Consider the following 24897-nt stretch of genomic DNA (forward strand, 5'->3'; position numbering starts at 1 on the left):
CAAATTACAGTTGTGATTAGTCACAGATGAGAGGGAATTAGACAGGCTAAACTCTCTAAATACACATAGGGCTTGATTCACAAAGCGGTGCTAACTGTTAGCATGCCTGTGAAAACCCCCTTAGCACGTCTAAACGAGCTTTTCGTGCGCAAAACTTTATGCGCGTAAAGTTTTACGCGCGCACTGCACAGAGCGCAGGGCACTCCGCGCGAAGTGCCTATTAAAGCCTATGGGACTTAGCGCCCGCACAGGACTTTGCGCAAAACTTTGCGCGCGATCTGATTGAGAAATCCGGTGCTAACCTACTTAGCACCCTGGTTAGCACGTCTAAAGACTTTAGACGTGCTTAGTAGGTTAGCACCGCTTTGTGAATCAAGCCCATAGGGTGCATTTCTATAGGTTTTCCCTCTGTCTTGTGCAAGAGTTCAGGTCCACTTTAAATGTGGCAGGCTATCCAGGGTCATTTCTGTGTAATGGGTGGCAAGCATATGGCCTGCCCTACAGTGGTCAAAAAAGCATTACTTTCGTACATGTTACCGACCAATTACCAAACACTTAACACATTTACTGCAACATTACCTAACGATTACCGACCATTTTACAGCACTTTTATCGAACATTTATCACACTCTGAAAATTTTTGTGAATACTCAAAAAAGTCGGTAATTATCACTGGAGGTAATTTTGCGACTCCCTAAAAAAAGTTACCGCATGTTATTGTGAATAGAGCCCAATATCAGCTGGCTGCAGTACGGTGAGCTAGGCAGGATTGGAGTCGATAACAGGCTAGGGTCATACACGTTAGATCAGATGGCTGCAGTACAAAGGACTAGGCAAGAGAGTGGTCAGTATCTAAAGGTGCCCATACATTCGCACGATTTACCACCAACAGACAGCAGATTCAATCACTGTGATCAAATCTGCTGTGAAATTGATGTGCAAACATTGACCGTTTGACCGATTTCCGCCTGAAAATGATTGATCCCGTCGATCTGTCCACATAGAAATTTTTGCTCGATCGCCGACGGGTCAGAAGTGCGTCAATAGCAGTAGAGATGTGGCGAACGGTTCCCGAACCGTTCGCCGGCGAACATCTCTAAATTCATGGGCCTCTTACTACTTCCGGGTCGCAATGACCCGGAGTAGTACGCCTGCGCTGCCCGGCGGAGCGCGTCCTAGATCGCGCTCCCGTTGCCGGGCACTCTCTGCGCATGTGCGTGACGTCATGAGTGACGTCACGCTCATGCGCAGAGAGCGCCCGGCAACAGGAGCGCGATCTAGGACGCGCTCCGCCGGGCAGCGCAGGCGTACTACTCCGGGTCATTGCGACCCGGAAGTAGTAAGAGGCCCAGAGAGGTTCGCCAGGCGAACTGTTCGGCCCAACTCTAGATAGCAGCGTTCAGATGTCTGATGACCATCGCTAGCGGCAATACATTACCTGTTCCACCGAAGCGTGTCCCTGCGGTCCCTTCTCCATACGTGGGCTCCAGCTGGCTTCACTTACTTCCTGTCGGGGGAAGTTTAAACAGTAGAGCGCCCTCTACTGTTTAAACTTCCCCCAACAGGAAGTAAAGTGAAGCTGGAGTCCAGAGCGGAGTAGAGACAGCAGAAAACGGGGGAGTCATGCCGGCCGGATCAGGTAATTTATGCAGGGGACGGCGACGGCAGTGGCAGCTCCACAGATTGTGGATAGGTTGCATAGTGAAATCGATTCAAAATCTGTTTGCAGTGTCGGCAGCCAATAGATCCCTCTTTGATCAGATTCGATCACAGAGGGATCTATCTGCTGGTCGATCTGGTGGCATAATCAACCAGTGTATGGCTGCCTTTAGTCAGTCTGGTAGTCACATTGAAATTCAATATGATTCTCACAGAGGGCTCTATTCATAAAAAACTTGTGGCGTAAATACTCGTAGAGGTAAAATACCGCAGCGGTATTTTACACTTCTGGGTGGTCATTCAAAAGAATCTTGCCAGCTGCAATGCAAGAGCGGAGATCTCCCGCTGAAAGCTGGCGGTAAGCTGTCGGAAGGCATGCGGAAACACTTCAGCCGGCAGAGTCACTCCGTGCACTGCTCTCTCTGGGAGGTCTGTCCCATTCACTTGTATGTAATCCGCAAAATCAGAGGAAGCGGTATTTCCCGTCCACATACCGCTTCCTCTAAAGTTTATGAATGGCCATTTTGTTACTTTTTTCTAGATAAATCTAGAAAAACACTGGAGAAGGCGGAAATTTCTCGCTCTGCTGGGGGATTGTAGATTTTCATGCGGGAACAGCTTTTATGAATGCCCACTTTGCTAAATGGACGGGAAAATCCGCTGTTTTGAGCGGCAAACTTGCGGTAACCTTTTATGAATAGAGCCCAGAGTGATAAAATACCCAGCAAAACCAGCATAGATTGCTATCACAGGCAGTGAGCAACTGAATCAAGAGAGCTTATACACAGGTGGAAAAGATCACAGACCAGCCCAGAAAAGGAACTGGCAAATCAGCAAAGGTTCCAGCAGAAGAGTGTCAGCTGACTAGTGTGTCAGCTGACACCCACTAGACCCGCCTCCTCAACCTATAAGAACTGCTCTGGGATGGGCGCGTTCCCCTGGGGAGGCTGGAGAGACGTCCATGCTGAGTCACAGCCACAGGGGTGCTGGGGATGCCGCTGCAGAAATCTGAAGAGGAAGCTTCCTGCAGCAGCCTAGTGCTGCCTGAGCGCTTGCTGGAACCTTTAGCAGGTAAGAGAGTTACACTGTCTGATTTCCACCCTAGGAGCAAATTGTAGGATGAATGGGCTCCAAAGCTTAACCACTTGCCGACCAGGGGATTTTACACTGATCGGTGCTGCGTGGGCTCTACAGCCCGCAGCACCGATCAGGAGTGCAGCAGGGCGATCAGACTACCCCCCTTTTTTCCCCACTAGGGGGATGTCCTGCTGGGGGGGTCTGATCGCCGCCGGCTGCAGTTGCTTAGCGGGGGGGGGCTCTTCAAAGCCCCCCTCCGCAGCGCTTTCCGCCCTCTCGCCAGCTCCCTCCCTCTCCCTTCCCCTGTGTGCTGCGCAGGACGAATTTCCGTCCTGCGCATTGAAGGATAGGCTTCAGCCTATCATATGCCGGCGATCCCCGGCCAATCAGAGGCCGGGGATCGCCGATCTGCCTTACGGCGCTGCTGCGCAGCAGCGCCGTATGATGTAAACAGCGGGGATTTCTTCCCCGCCTGTTTACATTTTGCCGGCGAGCCGCCATCGGCGGCTCTCCGGCTGTTCACGGAGACACCCTCCATGAACTGACATGGAAAGGCCGCTCGATCGAGCGGCCGTTTCTATGGTAACCCGCAGACGACCAGTTTACGCCAATCGGCGTTAGCTGGTCGTCAAGAGGTTAAAGAGCTTTTTTGTATTAAGTGATTTTGTTTGCTCTGCATTGAATTTAGCTATATATAACAATTTACGCATCATGTCTAAAACCTGTTTTTGGGAGGGAAGTTCAGAGTGTATCCATTGGCTCAAAATACATTTTTTTTGCTGCCAAGAGAAACAGATGTTCCAAAGGTTTTAAAGTAATCATTTTTTCTGACCCTTGTGAAGGCATGCTGTGAAATAAGAACAGCACCAGATCCAAAGGCCTAGTTATTTTAGTGATTACAATAAAGAAAAAATGTGTGCATCAACCAAGTTAAAACCTGATAAATCTGGCTTTGCAAATTTGGCCTAATTGGCTAATCACGAGACATTACTCATGCAAATATGCATTTGCTTCCGCATGCCAAAATATGCAGGGTCTAAAACTACTACCGCAGAGCGATTGCCCTGCGGGGATTAGTTCATGCTACATTAGCACTATCCAGCAGTGCCACGGGGAGGCTCCCCAATGCCCCCATACAACCGGGGGGCACTACTGGATAGTGCTAAAGTAGCATGAACTAATCCCCACAGGGCAACCGCTTTGCGGTATTAGTTTTAGACCCTGCATATTTTGGCATGCGAAAGCAAATACATATTTGCATGAGAAATGTCTCGTGATTAGCCAATTAGGCCAAATTTGCAAAGCCAGATTTATCAGGTTCAACTTGGTTGATCCCTGACCTATTTTGAAGTATTTAATACTCCCGTATAGTTCTGATATGGATATTTTTTCTGTTACATTACCTAGCAGTTTCAGAAAGCTGTCATGATTTGGCAATGCTCCCGAACGTCCGAATGTAGATTTAAAGAAGTGCTGAAGCTGCAAATAAAGAAATATATGTGAGCCAGAAGAAAGACGAAAACGAGATCACAATTCTGAAAAGGTAAGTAAAGTCCCTCTCTGACTTAAAATATGTGACAGGATCGGTACCCCCGTCTGACGCCAAGATTTCGCCATAACTCCTCCTTGACCACCTGGGAAAGAAGGAGAAGACCAAAGGCATCAGAGGGGAAACATGACCTCAGGTCAGCTTTGAAGAGACACTGAAGCGAAAAAAAAATGATGATATAATGAATTGGTTGTGTAGTACAGCTAAGAAATAAAGCATTAGGAGCAGAGACATAAGTCTAATATTTGTTTCCAGTACAGGAAGAGTTAAACAACTCCAGTTGTTATCTATGCAAATAGCCATTGAGCTCTATGACTTTGAAAGTGGTGGAGAGCTCTGACTTCTGATGGTTTTTATCTACACTGTATTGTTTTTTTTCTTTTGCAGAAAACTGTTCAGGACAGGCCAAAAGTTCACTGCCTATTCTGCAAAAACTTTTAGAATGCTGATTAATGTGTAAACTGCAAGTATTAGAGAATGATGCAATGTTATAAAAAAAAAGCCGTATAACTGAAAATAATTTTTTTTTTTTGCTACAAATATTCTAGTAATTACCCCTACTACACAACCCATTCATGATATCATAATTTTTTTTGCTTCAGTGTCTCTTTAACCCTCCTGGCGGTCTATTAGAAACCGCCAGGGGGCAGCGAAGCACTATTTTTTAATTTTTTTTTTAAATCATATAGCGAGCCTAGGGCTCGCTACATGATAGCTGCTGTACAGCGGCATCCCCCCGCCCGCTTCGATCGCCTCCGGCGATCTTTGATCAGGAAATCCTGTTCAAAGAACGGGATTTCCTGAAGGGCTTCCCCCGTCGCCATGACGTCTAAGGGAGTCCCGATCCACCCCTCAGCGCTGCCTGGCACTAATTGGCCAGGCAGCACACGGGGTCTGGGAGGGGCGTGGCATGGCGCAGCGATTTAGTGCGGGGCGGTGGCGATAGGAATGCACACGCAGCTAGCAAAGTGCTAGCTGCGTGTTGCAAAGAAAAAGCAAGCAAATCGGCCCAGCAGGTCCTGAGAAATCCTCCTGCGCGGCGAAGTGACAACATTTCCATGAACAACCCCCCACCACCACCACCACCACCACCTCACTGGCCTCCCAGGATTTTTATTGTATGGATGGAGATTCACTTTAAGTGGAAGCTGAAAGGCTCATGCTCCATCAAGTGTGCGCACCCTTGCATAAGACATTCCTGGCAAGCCCGCAGCTGCTGTTTACAGCCATTCAGGAGCACAATCTAAGAGGGCATTTGAAATGGAGAATGTCACTGCACCCACCTGCTCTGCTGCCATGCTGTTATTCCTATGACCCAATCACAGTACAAAATAGGGAGAGCTCTAGTCTTAATGGGGCCAGAGCTGTCTTGTCTGAAATAGATTAAATAAAATATGGGAGATTTACCATACGTACCTAAGAAGAGGGACAACTCTGGATTCTTTAAAGGCTTCCCACAGAGTTCTCCAGTCCCCCGTTGCCGCTTACAGGCCCTCAAATATTCTACTACTCTTCAAGCACTAGTGTGACAGAAGTAGGTGATATCTTTCAGGCCAGAGCTGTCTGGTCTGAAAGAGTTTAAATAAAATAATTCAGCTGCAACTACCTACTCCTAGGGGTCTCTCCTGTGCACCCCTGAGACAACGCAGTTATTTTAGTCACTCAGCATCTCCATTTCACCCCCCCCCCCCCCCCCACCACCACACACACACTGGCAGAGAGTCTTCAGGACCAAGTGGCAGAGATTGGATAGCTGTCATGTAGGATGGGAGGCAGACTCAATGCTGGAGGGGGTAGGCTAAGTAGCATAATCAGGACCATGCACGACCACTGTGCCTGTATGCAAGTGTAGGAGAAGAGAGATGACAGTGGTTGAAGCACAGGAGGTGTCCCCAAGGAGAGGGAGGGGAGGAATAAAAGTAAACGTTTGGACCCATCTCCCAATAGCCATAAGATGTATATCTAGCACTGTGCCTACTGGATCAGGCCTCTTTCCACCACGATTGCAGGTCTGCAAGGGTGATTGTTTCACCACTGATTCAGATGCAATGATCAATGGAAAAAGTTAATTTGACTTTTCAATACAACACTTTTACTGAGTAAACTTACTTCAATTATGTCATTCTGCCTTGAGTGACCACCCTTTAAAGCAAACCTGTGAGGTTTGAATCTCATCAGTTTAGATACATCTCATCAGTGTAGATACGTAGCTACTGAGGTGGGAAGCCGCTGGATCCTCCTCTGCCAGGCCGATCAACGCTGGGAAACCCGGAGTGCGGCTGCACTGCACCTGCACAATAGTACGTAGCTGCTCTATGCGGAAAAAGCCAAGTCTGATAAGGTCCGTGCTACTGCACAAGCAGCTCGCATCTGAACAGTAACATGAACTTCATCGCCCAGCTTTTTCCGCCAGAGCCCAAGCAGGTCAGTGTTACTGAGCATTCACGAGCAGTCGACAAGTGGTTGTCAGCGGTTTTCAGAGTGACCCAGTGGAGGAACGTCAAGAAGGAGCAGTATGACGGAAGGCTCTAAATTATCCAGAGGTTACCCTCTAACTAGTAGAGTTGGGCCGAACGGTTCGCCTGCGAACGGTTCCATGCGAACTTCAGTGGTTCGCGTTCGCGTCCCGCAGGCGAACCTTTGCGGAAGTTCGGTTCGCCCCATAATGCACATGGAGGGTCAACTTTGACCCTCTACATCACAGTCAGCAGGCCCAGTGTAGCCAATTAGGCTACACTAGCCCCTGGAGCCCCACCCCCCCTTATATAAGGCAGGCAGCGGCGGCCATTACGGTCACTCGTGTGCTGCCTGCGTTAGTGAGAGTAGGGCGAGCTGCTGCAGACTGTCTCTCAGGGAAAGATTAGTTAGGCTTAACTTGTTCCTGTCTGGCTGCATACCTGTGCTGTGAACCCACCACTGCATACCTGTGCTGTGAACCCACCACTGCATACCTGTGCTGTTAACCCACCACTGCATACCTGTGCTGTGAACCCACCACTGCATACCTGTGCTGTGAACCCACCACTGCATACCTGTTCAATGAACCCACCACTGCATACCTGTGCTGTGAACCCACCACTGCATACCTGTTCAGTGAACCTGCCACTGCATACCTGTTCTGTTCAGTGGACCCGCCACTGTATACCTGTTCATTGAACCCACCACTGCATACCTGTGCTGTGAACCCACCACTGCATACCTGTGCTGTGAACCCACCACTGCATACCTGTGCTGTGAACCCACCACTGCATACCTGTTCTGTGAACCCACCACTGCATACCTGTGCTGTGAACCCACCACTGCATACCTGTTCAGTGAACCTGCCACTGCATACCTGTTCTGTTCAGTGGACCCGCCACTGTATACCTGTTCATTGAACCCACCACTGCATACCTGTGCTGTGAACCCACCACTGCATACCTGTTCTGTGAACCCACCACTGCATACCTGTTGTGTTCAGTGAACCTGCCACTGCATACTTGTTCTGTGAACCCGCCACTGTATACCTGTTCTGTTTAGTGAACCCGCCACTGTATACCTGTTCTGTTTAGTGAACCCGCCACTGCATACCTGTTCTGTTCAGTGGACCCGCCACTGTATACCTGTTCAGTGAACCCGCCACTGCATACCTGTTCTGTTCAGTGGACCCGCCACTGTATACCTGTTCAGTGAACCCGCCACTGCATACCTGTTGTGTTCAGTGAACCTGCCACTGCATACCTGTTCTGTGAACCCGCCACTGTATACCTGTTCTGTTTAGTGAACCCGCCACTGCATACCTGTTCTGTTCAGTGGACCCGCCACTGTATACCTGTTCAGTGAACCCGCCACTGCATACCTGTTCTGTTCAGTGGACCCGCCACTGTATACCAGTTCAGTGAACCCGCCACTGCATACCTGTTGTGTTCAGTGAACCTGCCACTGCATACCTGTTCTATGAACCCGCCACTGTATACCTGTTCTGTTTAGTGAACCCGCCACTGCATACCTGTTCTGTTCAGTGGACCCGCCACTGTATACCTGTTCAGTGAACCCGCCACTGCATACCTGTTCTGTTCAGTGGACCCGCCACTGTATACCTGTTCAGTGAACCCGCCACTGCATACCTGTTGTGTTCAGTGAACCTGCCACTGCATACCTGTTCTGTGAACCCGCCACTGTATACCTGTTCTGTTTAGTGAACCCGCCACTGCATACCTGTTCTGTTCAGTGGACCCGCCACTGTATACCTGTTCAGTGAACCCGCCACTGCATACCTGTTCTGTTCAGTGGACCCGCCACTGTATACCTGTTCAGTGAACCCGCCACTGCATACCTGTTGTGTTCAGTGAACCTGCCACTGCATACCTGTTCTATGAACCCGCCACTGTATACCTGTTCTGTTTAGTGAACCCGCCACTGTATACCTGTTCTGTTTAGTGAACCCGCCACTGCATACCTGTTCTGTTCAGTGGACCCGCCACTGTATACCTGTTCAGTGAACCCGCCACTGCATACCTGTTCTGTTCAGTGGACCCGCCACTGTATACCTGTTCAGTGAACCCGCCACTGCATACCTGTTGTGTTCAGTGAACCTGCCACTGCATACCTGTTCTGTGAACCCACCACTGTATACCTGTTCTGTTTAGTGAACCCGCCACTGTATACCTGTTCTGTTTAGTGAACCCGCCACTGCATACCTGTTCTGTTTAGTGAACCCGCCACTGTATACCTGTTCAGTGAACCCGCCACTGCATACCTGTTGTGTTCAGTGAACCTGCCACTGCATACCTGTTGTGTTCAGTGAACCTGCCACTGCATACCTGTTCTGTGAACCCGCCACTGTATACCTGTTCTGTTTAGTGAACCCGCCACTGTATACCTGTTCTGTTTAGTAAATCCGCCACTGCATACCTGTTCTGTTCAGTGAACCCGCCACTGTATACCTGTTCAGTGAACCCGCCATTGCATACCTGTTGTGTTCAGTGAACCTGCCACTGCATACCTGTTGTGTTCAGTGAACCTGCCACTGCATACCTGTTCTGTGAACCCGCCACTGTATACCTGTTCTGTTCAGTGAACCCACCGCATCAGTGCGCATACCTGTGCAGTTAAGTGAACCCACCTACCTACGTGAGTGCACGCAGTGTGATATACCACTCCGTGCATACCCGATATGGACAAAACAGGTAGAGGAAGAGGTAGTGCCAGAGCCAGAGGAAGGCCACCCGGCAGGTCTGCGCGAGGTCGTGTAAATGTAATTTCGTGTGGACCTGGCCCACAGTACAGTGCTCGGAAGAAGGCACGTCCCATCACCTCCCAAGATTGTCAGGACGTGGTTGAGTATTTAGCGACACAGAACACCTCCTCTTGCTCAGCCACCAGTGCTACTACTAGCACCACTTCCGCTGCATTTGACACTTCGCCAGAATTATTTAGTGTTGAAATCACTGATGCACAGCCATTGTTGTTACAGCCAGATGAATTTTCACCAGCTCATATATTTGAGTTACCCGGCAACACTATGGATGTAACGTGTAAGGAGGATGATGCATGTTTGGATTTGTCTGAGGCAAGCGAAGCTGGGCAGGATGATTACGATGATGACGATGATAGGGATCCTCTGTATGTTCCCAATAGAGGAGATGAAGAGGGGGACAGTTCAGAGGGGGAGTCAGAGAGTAGTAGGAGGAGAGAAGTTGCTGAAAGAAGCTGGGGCAGCTCTTCGTCAGAAACAGCTGGTGGCAGAGTCCGGCACCATGTATCGCCACCTATGTACAGCCAGCCAACTTGCCCTTCAGCATTAGCTGCTGAGGTCCCCATAGTGCCCACATCCCAGGGTGGCTTAGCGGTGTGGAAATTTTTTAATGTGTGTGCCTCAGATCGGACCAAAGCCATCTGTTCACTCTGCCAACAAAAATTGAGCCGTGGAAAGGCCAACACTCACGTAGGGACAAGTGCCTTACGAAGGCACCTGGAGAAAAGGCACAAACAGCAATGGGATGGCCACCTGAGCAAAAGCAGCAGCAGCACACAAAAGCAAAGTCACCCTCCTTCTCCTCTTCCTCCTCCATCAGGTGCATTATCTGCTTCTGCCGCTTTCTCCCTTCCACCTTCACAGGCACCCTCCTCCACTCCGCCTCTGCCCTTGAGCGGTTCCTGCTCCTCTGCCCACAGCAGCAGTCAGGTGTCCGTGAAGGAAATGTTTGAGCGGAAGAAGCCAATTTCGGCCAGTCACCCCCTTGCCCGGCGTCTGACAGCTGGCGTGGCGGAACTGTTAGCTCGGCAGCTGTTACCATACCGGCTGGTGGACTCTGAGGCCTTCCGTAAATTTGTGGCCATCGGAACACCGCAGTGGAAGATGCCAGGCCGCACTTATTTTTCGAGAAAGGCCATACCCCAACTGCACCGTGAAGTTGAGAGGCAAGTGGTGTCATCTCTTGCGAAGAGCGTTGGGTCAAGGGTACACCTGACCACGGATGCCTGGTCTGCCAAGCACGGGCAGGGCCGCTACATTACCTACACAGCCCATTGGGTGAACCTGGTGGTGAACGATGGCAAGCAGGGCGCAGCGGACCAAATTGTGACACCTCCACGGCTTGCAGGCAGGCCTCCTGCCACCTCCTCTCCTCCTGCTACATGCTCTTCGCTGTCCTCCTCCTCCTTGGCTGAGTGGCAGTTCTCCTCTCCAGTTACACAGCCCCAGCTCCGCAGGGCCTATGCTGCATGCCAGGTAAGACGGTGTCACGCCATCCTAGACATGTCTTGTCTCAAAGCGGAGAGTCACACTGGAGCAGCTCTCCTGGCTGCTCTTAAGAAACAGGTGGATGAGTGGCTGACCCCGCACCACCTGGAGATAGGCAACGTGGTGTGCGACAACTGCAGCAATCTGCTTGCCGCTTTGCATATGGGGAAGCTGACACACATACCCTGCATGGCACATGTCATGAATCTAGTGGTTCAAAGATTTGTGGCAAAGTACCCTGGCTTAGCGAATGTCCTGAAGCAGGCCAGGAAGTTCTGTGGGCATTTGAGGCGGTCTTACACAGCCATGGCACGCTTTGCGGAAATTCAGCGCAAAAACAACATGCTGGTGAGACGCCTCATTTGCGATAGCCCGACTCGCTGGAACTCGACCCTGCTCATGTTCTCCCGCCTGCTAGAACAGAAGAAAGCCGTGACCCACTACCTCTACAACTACAGTAGAATGAAACAGTCTGGGAAGATGGGGATGTTCTGGCCCGACAACTGGACACTGATGGAAAATGCATGCAGGCTCATGCGGCCGTTTGAGGAGGTGACCAACCTGGTGAGCCGCAGTGAGGGCACCATCAGCGACTTAATTCCCTACGCTTACTTCTTGGAGCGTGCTGTGCGTAGAGTGGCGGATGAAGCTGTGAATGAGCGTGACCAGGAACCGTTACGGCAGGAACAGGCATGGGACCAATTTTCATCAGACCCAGCTGTTTCCTCAACACCTGCGGCAGCACAGAGGGGGGAGGAGGAGGAAGAAGAGAAGTCGTGTGCAGAAGACAAGTCAGACTCAGAGGATGATGAGCAAGGTGTTTCTTTGGGGGAGGAGGAGGGGACAGCGGCAGGAGAACAACCTCAGCAGGCATCGCAAGGGGCTTGTGCTGCTCAACCTTCCCGTGGTATTGTTCGCGGCTGGGGGGAGGAGGTTGACTTACCTGACGTCACTGAGGAAGAGCAAGAGGAGATGGAGGGTACTGGATCCGACTTTGTGCAGATGTCGTCTTTTATGCTGTCCTGCCTGTTGAGGGACCCCCGTATAAAAAACCTCAAGGGGAATGACCTGTACTGGGTGGCCACACTACTAGACCCTCGGTACAGGCACAAAGTGGCGGACCTGTTACCAACTCACCGGAAGGTGGAAAGGATGCAGCACATGCAGAACCAGCTGTCAACTATGGTTTACAATGCCTTTAAGGGTGATGTGACGGCACAACGCCAGCAAGGTACCACTGCCACTAATCCTCCTCCCGTGTCCACGCAGTCAAAGACAGGACGCTCCAGCGATCTCATGGTGATGTCGGACATGCGGACGTTCTTTAGTCCAACGCCTCGCCGTAGCCCTTCCGGATCCACCCTCCACCAACGCCTGGAACGGCAGGTAGCCGACTACCTGGCCTTAAGTGTGGATGTAGACACTGCTGTGAACAGCGATGAGGAACCCTTGAACTACTGGGTGCGCAGGCTTGACCTGTGGCCAGAGCTGTCCCAATTTGCCATCCAACTTCTCTCCTGCCCTGCCGCAAGCGTCCTGTCAGAAAGGACCTTCAGCGCAGCTGGAGGCATTGTCACAGAGAAGAGAAGTCGCCTAAGTCACAAAAGTGTTAAGTACCTCACCTTTATCAAAATGAATGAGGCATGGATCCCGGAGGGCTGCTACCCGCCCCAAGACTAAGTCAGTCCCCGCACACACAGCATCTTTGCCTGCACGCCGTGTGACTGGCTGCCTGGCCTGCCCCAAGAAGACTAAGTCGCTCCCAGTCCCTCCACACAGCATGTCTGCCTGCAGGCCGCTTGACTACCTTCTCCGCCACCACCAACAGGGTCCGGGACTCCAGGCGGATTGCTGAATTTTTTAGGCCGCTGCTAGCAGCGGCCGCTGTAATAATTTTTCTGGTGCGTGTACATGACTGCCTAATTTTTCTGGCTGCACTGCGGGCAGCTGCAACAACAAAAGAAAAGGCATGTACATGCGCCCATTCCCCTTCGTGATCATTACCTTGCCGTGGTGAAGGGGCTTGCGTATCACAATGAAGCAATGACCGGCGCCTAGATGAGTGTCTCGGGGGGCACACCCACGATAATAAGGTCGTTGCCTCATTGTGGTCAGACCAAATTTGATCAGCTGGACAGTCACTGTTCTGTCATTCAGCTACATCAGCCAGGCGACCATATGGGCTGTAAAGCCACCAAAACCTGCACTCTCGCCATGGTGCGCACCAGTCCAGCACGGCCGTCACTACACAAACAGCTGTTTGCGGTGCGTTACACGGTGAGTTTGGTGTGTCAGTGTGAAGCAGTACCTTAATTACACTACCTGATTGATGTATACACATGCAAGATGTTTGAAAGCACTTTAGGCCTGTCATTTAGCATTCAATGTGATTTCTGCCCTTAAAACGCTGCTTTGCGTCAAATCCAGATTTTTCCCCGGGACTTTTGGCATGTATCCCACTCCGCCATGCCCCCCTCCAGGTGTTAGACCCCTTGAAACATCTTTTCCATCACTTTTGTGGCCAGCATAATTTTTTTTTTTTTTTCAAAGTTCGCATCCCCATTGAAGTCTATTGCGGTTCGCGAACTTTAACGCGAACCGAACCTTCCGCGGAAGTTCGCGAACCAGGTTCGCGAACCTAAAATCGGAGGTTCGGCCCAACTCTACTAACTAGGTAATTACCCAAATTTGGTACTTTTTTGCCCCTGATTTTCCTTTAAAGCAATCCTTTGACTTCAGGGTAAAAAAGTTAGATACGCACCTAAGGCTTTCCATGTCCTCCTTTAGACCACTGCCCAGGGCCTTCTGAAAGTTTGTGGCTCCACTCCCATGTGTGGACAAAGCAAGAAACTTTGAATCAGGATGATACCATTTATTGGCTAACTTAGAAGAAAAGCAGTAAGCTTTCAGCAATTAAGCCTTCCTCAGACTGATTCCTGAATGAATACACTTCAATTATGTTGTTCTGTCTTGAGGAATCAGTCTGACAAAGGCTTCATTGCCGAAAGCGTACTGATTTTCTTCTAAGTTATCCAATAATTGGTATCATCCTGATTCAAAACTTCTTGCTTTTACTGATGGCTAACACGGTACAACACTCTACTGCTTCATCTGTGGATTAGCACAGATGAATTGGCCTCCACTCTGCACAGGCGCTCATACATGGACAGAGCACAGCCACACAAATCAATACAACAAGCCCTTGTCAAATACATTCAGGAGTACATTTGAAATTGGCGCCGGTAGACTTGGGCGCAGGATACAGCGGTATATAGCTGATCCTGCTTCTGCACAAGTCTGGGCCGATTTAATTACTATTCCCCCTCCAGGCCGCCATGGATAGTGGGGGAATGAAATAATTCGGCTTCCAGCGATTGCTGGAGGCCGTAATTTTTATGTTTTTAAGCAACCTCGGCTCCGTCAGAAGACGAAGCCGACGTTACTCACTGAGCGCTTCAATAGGAGTGATTCCTATTGAAGTCTATGGAGGCGCCGGCTGCGCCCAAATCTAGCAGCGCTGAAAAGCACTGCTCCGACATTCAGAGGACCCCAGTGCTGGAATGGTGAGCTTGAGGGGACGGAAGAAGCCTCTGAATCTCTACTGAGGTAAGTATTTACCTTAGGCACTTTTTCCCCTACAGATGCAATTTTTCAAAGTGTACCTAGCTGAGAATACACAAGGATTTATACTTACTTCTGGACTTCTTCCAGCTCCCCTGACTGGCACAATTATGGGACACTGAATATGCACGGTTCTGGTCACATGTGCAGTTGGCTGTGACTGAGCTTGTGCCCATGCCCAGCAACCCAGCTGGATTGTGTACTCCACTGCAGGAGAATGGAGGGGATTGGGAGGACAATGATAAAGCAGAGGGGACTACAGTGGGGCTGTAGTTAGTGCATAGTTCATACTTAGTGCCAGGCGGGGGCATTGCTAGGATCCTAAGAAAGCCGGGGCACTTTTGGGCACTCCAGCTGAAAAATTAGTGTGACCATGCACCAGAATGCGGGTGTGGCCATGGGTGGAGCCAAATTTACATTAACTTAACAGTGGTCTAAGGAGGCCTGCCCAGCAAAGTGCTGGATGAAGCTACCCTCTCCATTAATGCAAACCCCCCACTCAAGGAAAAAATGCAGCATATCACATAAATAGGCAGTGTTACCTGGCTTCTGTGCTGGCTGGTCTGGCCTTCTGCTGGGCCAGCCCTCCATAGCATGCCCTGACCTTAAAATGGACCCCTTCCCATGCTCCCATGGGCCTCCCATTGATGCACCTCAACTTCCAGCATGCCCCGTAGAAGAACCACATCTCCCTGCATGCCCCCATAAAGGTCTTACAGCCAGGGCCGGATTTACCATAAGGCACTGTAGGCACGTGCCTACAGGCGCCCGATGATGTAAAGGCAGCTCACTTGCCTCCCTGAACGTCTCCCTCACTACTTCCCTATGCAGAGTGCTGATGAGTGTAAATGAAAGGCTACTCCAGTGCAGTTTCTAGGCTAAAATGCACCCAGGGCGAGGGTGTAAAAATTGCGCCCCCCCCCCCCCCGCAGCAAGGTATGGGTGCCCGCAGTATAGGTTAGCCAGGTCTAGTTGCACTCAGTATAGATTCCCCCAGAATAGGTACCCCAGTATAGGTAGCCAGCTATAGGTCCCCCCAGTATAGGTAGCCAGGCATAGGTGAGCCAGTATAGTTGCCTCCGGTATAGGTTAGCCAGGTAGGTGCCTCCAGTATAGGTAGCCAGTATAGTTGCCCCAAGTATAGCTTAGATAGGCAGGCGTCCCCGGTATAAATTAGATAGGTAGTAGGTGCCCACAGTACAGGTTAGCTAGGTGGGTGCCTCTAATATAGGTAGCCAGAATAGTTGCCCCCAGCATAGGTTAGATAGGTAGGTCCCCCCAGTATAGGTTAGTTAGGTAGGTGCCTCCAATATAGGTAGCCAGTATAGTTGTTACCTGTATAGGCTAGCTAGGTAGGTAGGTGCCCCCAATACAGGTTGGATAAGTTAATGCTCCCACTATAGGTTAGATAGGTAGCTGCCCCCCAGTATAGGTTAGATAGGTAGGTGCCTCCCTGTATAGGTTAGATTAGGTAGCTGCCCCCTCAGTATAGGTTAGATTAGGTAGCTGCCTCCCAGGTTAGATAGGTAGCTGCCCCCCAGTATAGGTTAGATAGGTAGCTGCCCCCCAGTATAGGTTAGATAGGTAGGTGCCCCCCAGGATAGGTTAGATAGGTAGCTGCCCCAATATACCAATATAGGTTAGGTAGGTGCCCCCCAATATAGGTTAGATAGGTAGGTGCCCCCCAGTATAGGTTAGATAGGTAGGTGCCCCCCAGGATAGGTTAGATAGGTAGGTGCCCCCCAGGATAGGTTAGATAGGTAGCTGCCCCAATATAGGTTAGGTAGGTGCCCCCCAGGATATGTTAGATAGGTAGATGCCCCCCAGGATAGGTTAGATAGGTAGGTGCCCCCCAGGATAGGTTAGATAGGTAGGTGCACCCCAGGATAGGTTAGATAGGTAGCTGCCCCAATATAGGTTAGGTAGGTGCCCCCCAGTATAGGTTAGATAGGTAGGTGCCCCCCAGGATAGGTTAGATAGGTAGGTGCCCCCCAGGATAGGTTAGATAGGTAGCTGTCCCAGTATAGGTTAGGTAGGTGCCCCCCAGTATAGGTTAGATAGGTAGGTGCCCCCCAGTATAGGTTAGATAGGTAGGTGCCCCCCAGTATAGGTTAGATAGGTAGGTGCCCCCCAGTATAGGTTAGATTAGGTAGGTGCTCCCCAGGATAGGTTGGATAAGTAGCTGCCCCAGTATAGGTTAGGTAGCTGCCCCCCAGGATAGGTTAGATATGTAGGTGCCCCCCAGGGTAGGGTAGATAGGTAGCTGCCCCAGTATATGTTAGGTAGGTGCACCCCATGATGGAGGGGGGAGCCGCAGCCGCGGGGAGGGCAGCCCGACCTCTTCCTCCCTTCCTCTCCCCGGGCCGCCCTCCGTGCGATCCCCCCTCGGACGGAGTGCAGAGTAATGCACAGGGAAGCGCTATAGAAAACTACTCACCTCCCTGGTTCCAAGCGCTGCTCTCTCGCCGCCAGTCTCCTCTCTCTGCATACACGCTGCTTCCTGTTTAGCCGGAAGCAGCGTGTGTGTATCAGCGTGTATGCAGAGAGAGGAGACTGGCGGCGAGAAAGCAGCGCTTGGAACCAGGGAGGTGAGTAGTTTTCTATAGCGCTTCCCTGCGCATTACTCTGCACTCCGTCCGAGGGGGGATCGCACGGAGGGCGGCCCGGGGAGAGAAAGGGAGGGAGAGGTCGGGCTGCCCTCCCTGCGGCTGCGGATCCCCCTCCATCACAGCGCCCCCCTCCCAGCAGCGCTCAGTGCGGCGGCACGGGCCGCACGGCTGTAGAAACGGCCCTGGGCTACTCACCCTGTTCTCTGCAGTTTTACTGACAAGATCTCCCTTCAGTCAGGGGCATCTCTAGCTACTTAATAGTGAGGAAATTTCTGGCTACCTAATACTAAGGGGCACCTATAGCTACCTATGACGAGCAAGGGAAGAGAGAATTGACAGCTGCAGCAGCCAGCACACTAGCGTGCGGGTCCACGACGGTTTGTAGGTTCATGGAGGGTGAAGTGCAGGGGTGCCCACACTTTTCCGGCTCACAAGCTACTTTAAAACTTGCAGAGTCCAGGAGATCTACCAACATTTCAAATGTTGCAAACTCCAGCCCCCCCTCCCCCCCCCCACCGCCGCTGTCATGAACAGCCCCCAGGTACAAATGCCCCTCCAGTATATGTAGCTAGCTATAGGTCCCTTCAGTATAGGTAGCCAGGTATAGGTGGTAATTAGGTATAGATGCCTTCATTATAGGTAGCCAGGTGTATGCGCCTTCAGTGTAGGTAGCCAGGTAGATGTGCCCTCAGTGTAGGTAGCCAGGCAGATGTGCTTTCAGTGTAGGTGGCCAGGTAGATGTGCCCTCAGTGTAGGTAGCCAGGCTGATGTGCCCTCAGTGTAGGTAGCCAGGTTGATGTGCCCTCAGTGTAGGTAGCCAGGCAGATGTTCCCTCAGTATAGGTAGCCAGGCAGATGTTCCCCCAGTGTAGGTAGCCAGGCAGATGTGCCCTCAGTGTTGGTAGCCAGGTAGATGTGTCCTCAGTGTAGGTAGCCAGTCTGATGTGCCCTCAGTGTAGGTAGCCAGGCAGATGTTCCCTCGGTGTAGGTAGCCAGGCAGATGTTCCCTCGGTGTAGGTAGCCAGGCAGATGTTCCCTCGGTGTAGGTAGCCACGCTGATGTGCCCTCAGTGTAGGTAGCCAGGCTGATGTGCCCTCAGAGTAGGTAGCCATGCAGATGCTCCCTCAGTGTAGGTACCCAGGTAGATGTGCCCTCAGTGTAGGTACCCAGGTAGATGTGCCCTCAGTGTAGGTAGCCAGGCTGATGTGCCCTCAGTGTAGGTAGCCAGGCTGATGTGCCCTCAGTGTAGGTAGCCAGGCTGATGTGCCCTCAGTGTAGGTAGCCAGGCTGATGTGCCCTCAGTGTAGGTAGCCAGGCTGATGTGCCCTCAGTGTAGGTAGCCAGGCTGATGTGCCCTCAGTGTAGGTAGCCAGGCTGATGAGCCCTCAGTGTAGGTAGCCAGGCAGATGTGCCCTCAGTGTAGGTAGCCAGGCTGATGTGCCCTCAGTGTAGGTAGCCAGGCAGATGTGCCCTCAGTGTAGGTAGCGAGGCAGATGTGCCCTTAGTGTAGATAGCCAGGTAGATGTGCCCTCAGTGTAGTTGACACTTACCTTCCTCCAGCGGCGGTGTCTGGGGCTTGTCCTTGTCGCGGCCGGCTGAAGTGCAGGGCGGTGGCAGAGGGAACGCTCCAGCGGGGGGGGGGGGGGGGGGGGGCGGCGGCCAGCATGCATGGATACGTTGTGCCTGGTGCCGCCCCCAGCCATGAAATCACGGTCGCGCAGCCTCTCTCCGCTCCTGCTCTCCTTATGGCTAGCGGCCAGCAGCAGAATTTGATGGGAGCTGCCGGCCGCAAAATTTTATGTGACGCAGCCACATGGCCGCGATCTACCGGTAGATCGCGATCGACCTATTGAGCACCCCCAGTGAAGTGTAAGGTGCCAGGACATCTATGCCTATAGGCTCCTGTAAGGTAAATCTGGGCCTAATCACAGCACCTAACATGGCATCACAACACCCAATATGCCCACATAGAGGCACCATAGCACCCAGCATACCAGCCATTGCCATGTGCTGTAGTGCCATGCTAGGTGCTATGGTGTCATGCTGGGCGCTATGGTGCCTTTATGGGGCAAGCATGGTGCTGTAATGCCATGCAAGGTGCTGTGGTACCATGCTGGGTGCTGTGTAGTGCCATGCTCTGGTGCCTCTGTTGGGCATGCTGGGTACTAGGTGGTGCCCTGCTGGGTGCTGTGGTGCCTCTACTCTGCCTGGGGGACATGTGGGGCACCCCAGAATAGATCCAGGGTACGTGCCACTGATCTTTGGTGCTAGCAATGCCCCTGGTGCCAAGTCACCCCTTACTACGGAAGCACAGGTCCAGCGGCACCCATTCTTGATGCTCTGTGCACAAGTCACTGCATATTGTCCATGCACGGGAGTGCGATCAAGGACTGACGCTGCCACGCCAGCAATTGTGCAGCATTTCGCAGCCTGGCGCAATGTATGGAGGCATTTACGATGGAACTGAGGACAGTTGGGGGAGCAGGGGCATGAGGACTGCTGCCCATACATGCCTGCTCCCTCTATTTATATATCGGGTATCCTTTAGGCCCCTTTTACATTTGCAGGTGAAACCTAGGGATGATCAATGAAAGGCAAATATTTCTGCGTTGATGCAAATTTGTATGCAAATGTATGCAGTTTGAAATGGACTAATAAATATAAACCCAGATTGAAATTGATTGGGCAATTTTCAAACAGCATACATTTGTATAAAAATGTGCATACATTTGCACCAACCCGGAAATATTTGCATCTCATTGATAATCCCTAGTGAAACCTGCTTTGCATTACCCTATATTACCACAAGGGGCCTCAAAAGCAATGGAAGACTATGGAGACTTTCATACTTATTGCAGTCCGGAAGTATCTGATCAGTCACAAGAGTTACAGCATGTTACCGCAAACACCGAGCTTAACACACAGAGTTTGGGATAATGCAAATCTATGGGCGACGCACATCATGTAAACGACAGAGCACTCATGGACTGACGGGAATCTCAGTGAAGTACGCGCTGTTTGACCCTGTTGGCACATTCTGCTGCAGAATCATATAATTGATATTTTTTTGTGTTGCATTGCAAAAACTACATGTAAAACCGGTCTTAAAGAGAACCTGTAAGGAAAAAAGAGCCCCCTATGAGGTACTTACCTCAGGAGGGGGAAGTCTCTGGATCCTAAGGAGGCTTCCCCATCCTCCTGTGTAGCTCCAATCCAGCACTGACACCCCTGAAAATCCTCCAACTTTGGCAGCGGATGCACACAGGCACACTAGTGTCTGCAGCACATGGCAATATTTACCTTTGAGATCTAGAGCAGAACCACCTTTCCACTCGGGGCTCTAGTGAAGATAGCCAACCCTAATTGGGTCCGCTCTACTGTCGCAGGCACGTGACACCAGCACAGTAACTCCAATGGAAATAGCCAAGCCCGATCGGGGAGTGGACCCAATGGAAGTCTATGGAGACTTTCACACCTATTGCAGTCCATCGGAAGTATCCGATCCAACGCTAGGGCTGCAGTGCATTACTACAAGCGCCAAGCTTAACACACGGAACTTGGGATAATGCAAGTCTATGGGCGATATACGTCATGTAAACAATGGAGTGTGGTGCGTCGCACATTCGCAGACCGACGAGGATCCCAGTGACATACATCCTACCTGGTACTTCTTCCAGTGTCCCACTGGCAGCCTCTAAGGCCCCCAATGGGTTGGCGCCTTCTGCGCATGCGTGGGTGTGTGCCTTCCCCGCGCAAGAACAAGCCAACTTCACCGGGAGCATACTGTGCACAGGCACTGGATGTTCCTAATGACAGGGCCGCATTCTTACTCACACGTGCCCACACAGAAAACACAGAGGGGGTCGGTGATCCTTAGGGGCTGCCAGCTGGACACCGAAGAGGACCCAAATGACTGGAAGAAACCCCAGGTAAGTAAAACTGCATTTCCTAACTCGCATCGGAAGTTACAGGTTTTAAAGAGAATCTGTAAGGAAAAAAGATGGAGTACTTACCTTGGTAGGGGCAAGCCTCTGGATCCTAATGAGTCTTCCCTGTCCTCCTGTGTAGCCCTAATCCAGCTCTGGTCCCCCAAATATCTGCCAAGCTTGTCGGTGGATGCACACGAGCGCCTGCTAGGGTTGCAACGGTATGAAATTCTACAGTATGATAACCGCGGTATGACTGTATTACAGTATTATACAGTTAATTGAACCTGGGACCCCCCGCACATTAAATAATGTGCCCCCTCCAATGTGGGGTGCTCCACTCCCTCACCATACATATGATTATTGCGCCAGGAGATTTGGGGCACCGGGTAAAACTGTAAAAAGGATCACCCTGCTCCTGCAAAAGTCCTAGTGGAATTAGAGATAGGTGTAGCCAGTAATATGTGGCCGCAGTATAGGTAGCCAGGGATAGATGTAGCTAGTAGTAGGAGGCAGCAGCATATGTAGCCAGGGATAGGTGTAGCCAGTAGTAGGTGGCCGCAGCATAGGTAGCCAGGGATAGGTGCAGTAGCTGGCCACAACATAGGTAGCTAGGGCTAGGTGTAGCCAGTGGTAGGTGGCCGCAGCATAGGTAGCCAGGGATAGGTACAGCCAGCAGTAGGTGGCCGCAGCATAGGTAGCTAGGGCTAGGTGTAACCAGTGGTAGGTGGCTGCAGCATCGGTAGCCAGGGATAGGTGTAGCCAGTAGCAGGTGGCCACAGCATAGGTAGCCAGGGCTAGGTGTAGCCAATATTAGGTGGCTGCAGCATAGGCAGCCAGGGATAGGTGTAGCCAGTAATAGGTGGTCGCAGCATAGGTAGCCGGGATAGGTGCCTGCAGTCTATAGAGCTGGGGGGAGGCAGCGGCAGATATAAATAAATACTCACTTGCCGGCGGGTCCTACATGCGCGTACTGGCTTCATTCTTATTCCTGTTCTTGCGTTCCCTCTCCTTGTAACAGCGCCCAGGTATCGCTGTTTCAGGGAAATGGGACGCAAGAACAGGAAGGAGGAAGAAGCCAGTACACCCATGCAGGACCCACCAGCAAGTGAGTATGTATTTATTTAGATTTTATGTAGTATTTGTGTTTGTGCACCCGCAGCTGCGTCACATCCCCGCCCCAAAGTCGCCCTGCCCCCGACAACCGGTAAACCGTGATTATGCATGTTATGATTACCGTGCACAATTGAACCGCGTTATACTGTCATACCACGGCAACCCTAGCGCCTGCAGCACACGTCAATATTTACCTTTGGGATCAGGTGCAGCAGTACCAGCTTCTCCCTGGGCTTCAGCAAAAATAGCCAAGCTCAATTGGGTCAGTTCTACTGCCACAGGCATGAAATGCCTGTGCAGTAACTATGGTGGAAATAGCCGAGCCCAATCAAGTTCACTCTACTGCATAGGCATGAGACGCCTGTGCAGTAAGCTGATCAGTCTACACCAGAGCCCCAGGGGAAAGACGGTACTACTATGTCGATGCTGGATTACAAAGATAAATATTGCCTTCTGCTGCTAATAGAGGAAGCCAGCACTGGATCGGTGCTACACAGGATTAAGGGTGAAGCCTCATAAAGCTACATACTCACTTCTCGATGCAGGGAGATGGATCCAGCGATGTCTCCCTGACGACGAGCGCACCCTGATCCACCGTTAGGACTGTTGGTAAGCGCAACATCAAGCGAGGCGCGCGAATGTGACTTCATTAAAGATCTGATCTGCCATGATGGTTGTTATCACCACGCGAAGCTAAGCAACGTTCGTGTGATCGTGCAGCTCTACCCACGTGGCGTACATGGAAACGACCGTTCATCGCTCCAAATATTCACCGGATGTTGGGAAAATCGGCAGAAAAATCTTGAGGTTGGTACAGGCCTTTATGATGAGGCTTCCCCCTCCCGAGCTATGTACCCCTCAGGAGCACTTCTCTTTATTACAGGTTTTCTTTACTTGCTCTGATATGAAGAATAGACATAGAATAGCTTGGAATAGTCTTTCTGTCACGGACTTGGTTAAGGGCTGGTTCACACGGACAGCAGGCGGCCAGAAGCCGCGTCGTCCTGTGACGTCTCATTCGGGGGCGGCAGTACGTCAATTGTCGGCTTCCCGTCCGGCGTTACAAAGCCGCGGCTGATAGGATGCACTGCACAGGATGTCGTACGCGGCTTCTAGGGCCAGCCAAAACGTTAAATGTGGATCGGAACGCCGCATTTGCGCAATCTACGGTAATCGTGCGATGCTAAACGCTCCCATTCACTTGATTGGAAGCATTTAGCCGACGAGTCCCGAACACTTGGTGGTAAATGTCAAGCATCCGTGTGAACCAGCCCTAAGGGCCCATTCACACGAGTGTTTTTCTGATAGTTTTGTGATTGATTAGCATTTTTTAAAATCACTCCCATTCACTTACATTAAAATTGCGGTAAAAATCGCTATTGTCACATGCGCGATCGCATCGATTTTTCCGCAATTTTAATGAAAGTGAATGGGGCCGATTTTAAAAACCGCTAATCAATTGCAAAATGCTCAGAAAAGCGCTTCTAGGGCTCGATCCACTAAAGAGGGATTACAGCAGTTATTACGTGAACTGCCACGCACAAACAGTGTTACTTTGCGTGATAAGCGAAGGTTTACGCGGGATCACGAGCACCTTTCACTTGAAAAGTGCACGTGACCGCGTGCAAACCTTTGCTTATCACGCAGAGTAACGCAGTTCACACGCTAACCTTTGCGCGTGGCAGCTCGCGTGATAACAACTGTGATAGCAGTTATCACACTTTAGTGAATCGAGCCCCTACTGTGAATGGGCCCTAAAAGAGAAGATGTGAGCTAATGTGATGGCCTGCAGAGGACAGTGCTGTCTCTTCCCACCTAGGTCTGCTATATTTAGATAGAACAAGTCACTTTCTTCAAACTAGAATAGACTTACTTTGCTAACAGTCAGCGCAGCTTCCGAGCTGTAATACTACTGGCTGCTAGAGGTCACATGGCATATTTTACACTAAGCCTGCCCATACTGCTGGGTCGCTGAGAGTAAACCAGGGATTGGCTCAGGCTCCGTGGGCGGGTCATGAAGTAAAGGTCAGGCCGACGGGTTTTTATTTTTACATTTATTTTTTCACAATTTATTTATCAAAACTTAGTTTCTGAACAGAGCTGGATTTAGTTATCAGCTCAAAAAGTTATTTTGAACATTTCTAAAGTTTGCCTGTTCAGTCACGTGATTGTGTGGAGAAAAAAAAAAGCGGCAAAAAAACCCGCGCCAAACCGACCGGGTGGGCGTATAAATACTTTGGTTTTGGCGCGGCTCTAGTTTAATGAATGATTGCTGTTCGGCGGAGCGCTGTGCAGTATAGGTGAGATGTGTTTACTGCAAAAGTACCTGTGTGTTATTGTTATAACTTCTGGTGTGCCCCGGGCTGCGTGCTCAGCTACCCTGCAAGCTTCTATTGGTCAGAGGCTGTTGAGAAGGATGCATGTAACCGCTAGAAGCTTGCAGAGGAGCTGTGCTACCCTTCTAGAAGCCTGATCCTCTCCATCGGCACGCTGTGTGTAATAAACTCCCTTGCTGCACGTGGGATGACCAGAGGGAAGGGAAGTAGTAGTAGTAGTGTGTTCAAAGGGGGTGGATCGTTTCCAGTGATAGGAGCTGCTCGTTCCAGGTCATTTGCTC

General features: G+C 50.9%; 1 protein-coding gene across 1 annotated transcript in view; it reads right to left on the reverse strand.

Annotated features, from left to right (window-relative positions):
* The window catches only part of LOC137564196 (proteinase-activated receptor 3-like), a 133489-nt gene extending 109294 nt beyond the window's left edge, over window positions 1-24195 (reverse strand). Inside the window, exons 1-2 of the mRNA XM_068277708.1 lie at window positions 24154-24195; window positions 4140-4215 (exon numbers count right to left, since the gene is read on the reverse strand). The gene's annotated coding sequence lies outside the window, so the exon portion shown is untranslated. The remainder of the gene's footprint in view (window positions 1-4139; window positions 4216-24153) is intronic.
* Between the last annotated feature and the right edge of the window lie 702 nt (window positions 24196-24897).

This window comes from Hyperolius riggenbachi, chromosome 3, assembly GCF_040937935.1.
Source record: "Hyperolius riggenbachi isolate aHypRig1 chromosome 3, aHypRig1.pri, whole genome shotgun sequence".
NCBI classification, from domain to species: domain Eukaryota; kingdom Metazoa; phylum Chordata; class Amphibia; order Anura; family Hyperoliidae; genus Hyperolius; species Hyperolius riggenbachi.